The sequence below is a fragment of the Schistocerca gregaria genome, chromosome X (genome assembly GCF_023897955.1).
Source record: "Schistocerca gregaria isolate iqSchGreg1 chromosome X, iqSchGreg1.2, whole genome shotgun sequence".
Taxonomy (NCBI): Eukaryota; Metazoa; Arthropoda; class Insecta; order Orthoptera; family Acrididae; genus Schistocerca; species Schistocerca gregaria.
In genome coordinates, this window is record NC_064931.1 from 140,851,821 (window position 1) to 140,860,908 (window position 9,088).

Below are 9,088 nucleotides of genomic sequence, written 5' to 3' on the forward strand. Positions count from 1 at the left end.
ATTCACTGATATGAAACTTCCTGGCAGGTTAAACCTGTGTGCCAGACCAAGACTTGAACTTGGGACCAGTCATAAATTTGAGTCTCAGTCTGGTACACAGTTTTAATCTGCCAGGAAGTATCAGATTAATGCTTAACTGTAACAAAATGCAATGGTTTTGGGCACAGACATCTTGAAAAAGTGAAATTTTATTGTCTGTAGGTGGACAAACAGTGAGTGAAGTTGATTACTTTAAACTCTTAGGGCTCAGGGTAGATGGAAGGCTTTGGTAGAAGTACATTGTATCACATTCAAAAACTTTTGCAGACACTGGATGCTGGTATCTTCACTATAAGAATTATCTCCACTATCTATGAGACTGAAACATGAAGACTTGTCTACTTTGCACACTTTCACATTATTATCTTGTATGGTGTTAAGTTTTGGGGCAACTCTGTTCTCTGACAATATTCTTAGCCCAGAAAAGCTGAGTCACACTGATCTGTGGTGTCAGTTCATGAACTTTGTGAAAGTCATTGTTCAGATGTCTCAGAATTCTAACTCTACTGTCCCTAAACATATATTCCATTATGGGATTAGTTTTTGAAAATGTTCAACACATTAATCCTTTCAGTCATAGTGTCCTCATATAAGGACATACCCAATAAAAGCTTAGTATATTAAAATTTGTTAAATTTTACAATTTGTAATCATTGTCCTCATATTGTCACAAGCAGGGAGTTTATTTGAGAAAACTGCTGACATTTCCTGTCAATCTGTGGTACCACAAAATAAAACTGAATGCGCACAATCACACAGATGCTCCCCAGTAGTCTTTGTACTTTCCATCAGCTGGTGGGTCTCGGTAAAAAAATTCATCTGTGTGTAGAAAGGTGCTTTCTTGAAGGTGAAAATTAAAGGTGTCTTTCAGAACGAAAGGTAAGTGACATATTTATAACTTTATACCAGCTGATCAAAAACTCAGTATAAATTTGAAAACTTAATAAACCACAGAATAATGTAGATAGAGAGGTAAAAATTTACACATATGCTTGGAATGACATGGGGTTTTATTATAACAAAAACAAAAAAAACAAAGTTCACAAAATGTCCAACAGATGGCGCTGGACAGCAAAATGTCACTGTCACTGAGCATGATGATGGGAAATCTTCTGTTCACACCTCTCCTCATCCCATGACCATAATAATGCTTCTTTATTCTATCTTTGCCTTCAAGAAAAAGTAAGGCTCAAGAAAATGTTAAGAAACTGTACCTGTGACACTAAATTGACATAAGAAGGAAATAAAAAAAAAATAGATAAAGTTACCACTGACTATGAAAAAATGGGCCATTTCATGTCCTGTTGAATGTTTTGTGGGACAATGGAAGGCACAATGAAAATATAGGACAGTCCTGTCAAAAACGGCACATGTGGTCACCCTAGTGTAGGAGGAACCTAAGGGGTTTATTGGTGACAAACTCCTACTCGAATGATTAATTTCTAATTAGTGCCAACTGCTGTGTAAATGTTACTAATAATATTAAATAATTTGACCAATAGTACTTCTGCACAAATTCAGAACAATTATGTGATCACTGTAAATAAATATTTAAAATGACTATTTGATGATGCTTAGCTGTGTATAGCATAAGAATTATCATCTGCACCTCAGTGCACTGAACATTTACATGTTTTGTGATAAGTTATTTATTACCTTTTAAATTGAAATGTGTTTGAGAGTTTTTGACTTCTTCCACATCCATGAGGACCATTTCACTTGTGATCTGTGGAAAAACTTTAGTGTATTTGATTTTCATTGTAAATATTTACTGTGTATTCCTGTTTTTCTGACATGTGTTACACCCTGGAAGACCTTTTCACTATGGATCTATTGGCACAAAAAGCACATCTAATCTAATAAATAATTTTTAAAGTAGAGCAGTTGTGATCTTCATATTCATATTTGTTGTAAAATTAAATTTGATGAGTGTTTTATATGTCTCAATTATCATTAACTTCAAAATTTTTGTGTAATAAGTCAATGATTAAATGTAAATGTTGCGCTAGTGTTAATTTTACATTCGATTATTGAGTCAGATATTTTTGTACCATTCTGTAGAATCCATGGCAGGATAATGAAACCTACTAAAGTGGAAGTAGCTGTTTGCTACTATTCTACTCCATTAGATAACTAATTTTACTTCTTTTAAATTGCTATCTAAGCAGCATTTTCTAAAAATTCATCATTCACTAGGTTATTTGAGTGGTGCCAGTTCCAATGATAAATTCAGATTTACACAAAACCTTTTCTTTTAAGAGTAATTGGTAATTGACTATGCTCCCATGCAACTAAATCACAAAAATGTAGTGCTTTGATAACTGTTTGTTGATGGAAATACTTAGTAAAAATTCATTAAGTAATAAATTATTCATAAGTAAAATTTTGACCCAATTGAAGCCAATTCTGTTATTTGAACTTCTACACTTATTTAATTCCCATGTGTTATACTTTTGTCACTTAGTTTTTGTGACCATAATAGTAAATCTGATTATCCAGATAAGTCACTAATTAAGAAATTGAATAAGTCAGGGAAATGGCGAACTTGAAAATATCACATGAAATTCTGTAAACCACTGAATAGGTATATCAATCAATTAGTCCATCACATTTTGCTACTTTTGCATTTAAATAAAACAGTTAAACAAAATTACAACTTCATTCAATAGGATTACATAACTACTAAATTTGACCCTTAAATTATTTTAAAGTAAAATGTAATTACTGATTTCTTTAATTATTCATACATCTGTCTTTATACACAACCACCAGACAATAGTTAAGCAGCCAGTGTATACATATCCCCTAGGTATCATCTATATGTCAGTTTGTGTAGTTACCAAGCAGCAGTCATTTACTTGGTGTATCTGAGACAAATATTGTGGCTGAAGTCACTTGATTAACATATCAGTACCAAACTCAGTACCTTAATACAAAAGTTTGTCAGAGTAAAAGTTTGCGTTTAGCTGCCAACTCCCAAACATCTACGTGTAAACATCTTTCGTGACACACTTTTGAGTATGTCATCAGTATCCATGTGACTTTAAGATGGGATTACGTTTTGGACAAGTTGACGCTGTTTAAACCTACTATGACTGCTAACTAATTTGGGTTATTAGTATTACTGTGACAGAAAGTGGACAGATCAGAGCAGATTTAATAATTGCATTCTTATTGGTGAACTATCAACAGTATGATGAGATTGATTGTGAACTGTTAATCAACAAAATGTGTTAATATAAATGAAAGTGAAATGATCTCAAACTTAAATCAGTGTCAGTGTTAGTGAACTGAAAGACCACCAATTAAAGAAATGTCAAGGTATGAAACTTCAGTTCATAGTGTGCCCCCAAGGACTTGTAACATTACAAAATTGAGATTATGTAAGAGTTCTTCATAGACACAAGTTAATTAAACTGATTGTCATTTAACCGTAAACATTTTGAAACAACAAAAGAACAGTAAATTTTGTTAAAAATAATTTTATTTCAAAATTAGTTAAAAAAAAGAAAATTGCAAATTTCTGAAGTTTTGAATAGCAATTTAAAACTAACTGAAATGACAAAAAAATCATTTTACAACACTAAATTAGTTATTACAAAAAAATTATATTTTTGATATAACTGATGCCGCAGTTAGAAAATTAAAAAGGTGTAATTTTCTAAAATGTTCTTGCATATATAGAGAGGCTTCATTAAGGAATAAATATACTGGGAAGCAGTAGTTAGTATTCCCAGTTCCCTAAACAGGCTTCTGCAGGATGTTCTTGAGATCACACCACATATAACTCTTATTGAATGTTTTTGTGCCCAGAAAACTTTAGCTTGGCTTGATGAATTACCCCAAAAAAATAATCCCACATGACATTATGGAATAAAAGTAAACATAGTATGCAAGCTTTTTCATTTTTATATCCCCTATGTCTGACACAATTCACATTGCAAATAGAGATTTGTTAAGACGCTTCAGCAGTTCTGTGGTGTGCTCCTCCCAGTTAAAAATGTAAATGTCGTGTGACTAGGGCCTCCTGTCAGCTAGACCATTCACCGGGTGCAAGTCTTTCAATTTGATGCCACTTCAGCCACTTGTGGGGCGATGGGGATGAAATGATGATTATCAAGACAACACAACACCCAGCCTTTGAGCGGAGAAAATCTCCTACCCAGCCAGGAATCGAACCCGGGCCCTTAGGATTGACATTTTGTCACGTTGAGTACTCAGCTACCAAGGGGGGAAACTCCTCCCAGTTGAATTTGTTATCAAGCTGCAATGCCAAGAATTTAACACTGTCAATTTCTGCTATCTGCTTGTCATCGTATGTTAGGCATATACTCATAGGACACCCCTTACAAGTTCTGAACTGCATGTAGTGTGTTTTTTCAAAGTTTAGTGACAAAGAATTGGCTAGGAATCAGTGATTAATGTCCCTAAATATTTTATTAGCCAATCTTTCTAAGACTACATGTGGTTTGCTATTTATTGCAATGTTTGTATCACCAGCAAACAAAATGAACTTGGTATATGGTAATGTTACTGATGAAAGGTCATTGATATACACAAGAGGCAACCTTGTGTAACCCCACATGTAATTATTTCCCAGTTGGATGATGCCTGATACATAATCCCATATGACATTATGGAATAAAAGTAAACATAGTATGCAAGCTTTTTCATTTTTATATCGCCTATGTCTGACACAATTCGCATTGCAAATAGAGATTTGTTAAGACGCTTCAGCAGTTATGCCTCTTTCCTAATAACACCCTTTGTTTCCTGCCAGAGATATAATATCTGAACCATTTTGCAGCATTTCCTGTTACACCATAATATTCTACTTTACTTAAAAGGATATTGTGATTTACACAGTCAAATGCATTTGACAGATCACAAAATACACCAGTTGCCTGCAATTTTTTGTATAGTGAATTAAGTACATTTTCACGGTAAGTGTAGATAGCATTATCAATATCAGAACCTTTAGAAATCCGAACTGCGACTTTGACAGTATGTTATTTGTGTTAAGAGTGTTATAAAGCCAGTTATACATTACTTTTTCTAAAATTTTTGAGAATGCTGGCAAAAGTGAAATTGGATGGAAATTTGATGCTATTTCTTTATCTTCCTTCTTAAACAGTGGCTTAACTTCAGCATATTTCAACCATTCAGGAAATATTCCACTGATAAACAACTTGTTACACAGATAGCTTAATATGTTCCGTAACTCAGAATCAAATTCTTTTATTAACTTGGTTGATATTTCATCACACCCACTGAATGTTTTTGATTTTAAAGATTTTATGATGGACATTGCTTCTGTTGTGGTAGTGAGGGTCAAATTCATATTATGGAAGTTACCTGAAATGTCTGGTCTGAGGTATTCCAGAGCAGCATCTACGGAACCTGACAACCTCATCTTTTCAGTAACAGTTTACAATGTTTGCTAAAACGTTCAGCAACACTATACACATCCATGACCAATGTATCATTTGTCCATCTTACTATCTGGTTCTACCAGTCTCCTCCTTCACTATATCCCATATTGTGTTCATTTTGTTATCTAATATGACTGTCTTTTCCTTGTAATATATTTGCTTTGATCTCCGTATTACAGTCTTTAATATTTTGCAGTACTTCTTGTAATGTGCTATATCATCATCATCGGAACTGTTTTAGATTGGCAGATAAAGTTTTCTTTTTTTTTTACAAGATAGCTCTATTCCTTGAGTAATCCATGGCTTATTTGTAGACTTTGTTCTATTCTTGGTTAGTTTTGGGGGAAAACAGTGTTCAAATAAGGCAAGCACTTTATTAGCAAAAGTGTTATATTTTTCATTTGTGCCATGAGCACTGTACACATCACTCCAGTGAATGTCTCTGAGGAGGTCCTAAAATAATCAATTTTTGGCTTATTGACTACCCTCTTGAGCTCAAATTTAACAGATTTTATATCCTGTTCAGTATTAACATTTAACAGAAGGAACTGCATGTTATGGTCTGAGAGGCCATTGACTATTGGTTTTGTAATATAATGTTGTTCATTGGACTTTTCTATAAAGATGTTATCAAAGACTGTTTGTAAGCAATTGGCTACCCTAGTGGGGAACTTTACAGTGGGAATTAAGTTGAATGATAGTGTTACTAACTCAAATAACTTCTTATTGGTAAAGTCTTTAAGGAAATCTACACTGAAGTCACCTGCAACCACTATTTCTTTGTTTCTGGTTGTTAAATGGACCAGTACAGCTTCAACATGGTTCATGAACAGATTAAAGTTACATGTAGGTGCTCGATATACACTTAATAATATGAAGGATCTTTTGTGAAATTCTACTTCTGCTGCACATGCTTCTGTATGCTGTTGTAGGCAAAATTTATGAATGTCTGTGTTCTTAAATTTATGACAGTACCTGATGAATGTGGCAACTCCTCCTTTCTCCATTTCTGCTCTACAAAAGGGGGATGATAACCTAAATCCTGTAATACTTAAAAGTTCTATAACAGTGGTCACATGATGTGCAGAGAGGCAAATTATGTCAGCTGGGTTTGAGGACTCTAATTCATCTATGAAAATAATTAATTCATTAATTTTATTTCTCAGTCTTCGAATATTTTGTTGCAATAAAGATAGCTGGCATTTCACACTGACTGAGTTAAAACTGGGTAGAGCTGAAATTTCTGCTGATTGTTGAAAATTCTTAACCAACAGCTGTTTATGCTGATGTAATAAGCTAGAATTATGGTTTTTGGTTTCTTTCTCAAACTGAAATATTGTCTCAATACTAACCTCTCTTAAAACTTGGTTTCTTTCTGTTCTCCCTACCCTAAGAAAGGGTCTCTTCTGAACCCTATAATCACTGGTATTTTACCAATCGTAATAGTGCCTCCCCCCTTTAACTTTCCTGCTATTTTCCCAGCCAGTTAACCCTTGCCTTTCCTGCTATTTTCCTAGTATAATCCCACCTACTGAGAGAATCAACAGGAACCACACCAATGTGTGACCATGCACCCAACATAAGCAGTCATTCTAACTCCAAATTAACTCTCTTGACAGAACAGTTCAAATGAGGTTGGTCATGGTGCCCAAGAACAGGTACAAACTCAACACTAGTACGCTTCAATGCAGATGCAGTGTTTTCCAGGTCACAATCTATACTGTACCCAGGACTTCTTTCAATACTATTATCTGGCCCACCCACTATAGCCACTTTTGTTAAAGTAAGATATATTAAAATTGTTTCTTGGGACAAGTATTTTCAAGAGAAAGGCTTAAAAAGAGCTTCAAAGAAAATTAATTTCAAGCAGTCAAAGAAGTAGTAAGTGTTCCAATCATAATTGAAGCAAACTCTCCTCACTAGACAACAACACCTATAGTTATCTGCAGATTATCAACAAGACAACATGTTCAGCTAAGTCCACATATGTATTATTTCCCACCATGCAAAGCTGGTTCTTAAATAAGTAAAAACGTCACCTGTAATCCATGTTGCATTTAACGCTATTTGACTACATTACAATATGTGGAGACGTTTGCAAAATGAAACATTATGATTTATGTAATTAATCTGGGAATAAGTTCTACAACTCATACCTCTAAATCTTTTGTTGATTACTCTGGGACATGACTCTGCCTTGATTCCTTTCAGTTTTGCTATTGTGCATCATGATCTTATAGTCCATACTAATTTTTCTCTCTCCGTACCCATAAACTAAAGAATAATCTATGAAAAATGGTTCAAATGGCTCTGAGCACTATGGGACTTAACATCTATGGTCATCAGTCCCCTAGAACTTAGAACTACTTAAACCTAACTAACCTAAGGACAACACACAACACCCAGCCATCACAAGGCAGAGAAAATCCCTGACCCCGCCAGGAATCGATCCCGGGGGCGGGAAGCGAGAACGCTACCGCACGACCACGAGATGCGGGCAATAATCTATGAAGATACTGTCTGTAATCATGCTGCTGTTTCCCTGAACTCTAGATGGCAATTATACTGTTTGTACCAGGTTGCAAGGTTTTAGTAAATCCATGAACATTCTTTTTTCTGGAGAATTGGTCTGAAGGTTTATATTCAAATCCCCACACAAAATCAACCACAGTCCTTTTTGTAAGAATTCAGCTGAGTGCAGTGTCAAGTCTGAAGATCGAAACTCTGTAGTTTGAACTGGAGGATCTGTAGAGCCCTATAATGAAAAGATTTTTTCCTCAAAACTTATAATCTTCTGCAGAGTATTCAAATCTTTGACTTTTAAAATGCTTTAGTGTTAGTATTTCGTCACTGCATAAATAATGCTCTAAGATAAAAATATCTTGGTCAAGATCTGATAGCAGTTCATCTACATTACCTTTAGTTCCTCTAATATTTTGAAGAAATATGCCTACTGCACTGTATGATCTGCATTTCCCATTTATTGAACTATCTTCTAATACCAAAGGAGCCTTCCTCAAGGGCTAGCCCTTTACACGTTTTCACTGGAATTTGGTCATTAGTAAGGCGAGATCTACTTATTTTATTGTCACCAACCATCCCATCCCAGTCCTGTTTTGATGTAAACCATGTCTAGTATAGCTTGGCCTATGTGTACTCTCAACTGGCACTACCAAAATATGTGAGTCATCAACAGTAATCAGCATCCTCCCAAGTTCCTTATTAGTTCATGTCACAGCACTATGAAGTTGAAGTTGATCATAGAACTGGAACAGCTATACAAAGAAAAATTTAGTGGTCTGAATTGGGAGCTACTGAAGCTACTGCTACACAGTGCCTCTGTCAACAAATTGAGCCCAGTACCCAGTTTAAGAAAGCTGGGGACTGCTTACCTAACATCTCCTGAAACAGTCGACCTACACCTCACCCATGACTACTACCTAGCAGCAGAATCCTCCTCTTATTAACATTTTCCCATTTAACTTTTTCATCCTAACAATGTTAGGTGTCTATTGTATATTACCTACTCCTACAACTACTGGAAGCTACTCTGCACATGACTGATAGCTAAAAGGAACTATTGGAACATGTTTTCTTCTTAATGACCTTACTACCAA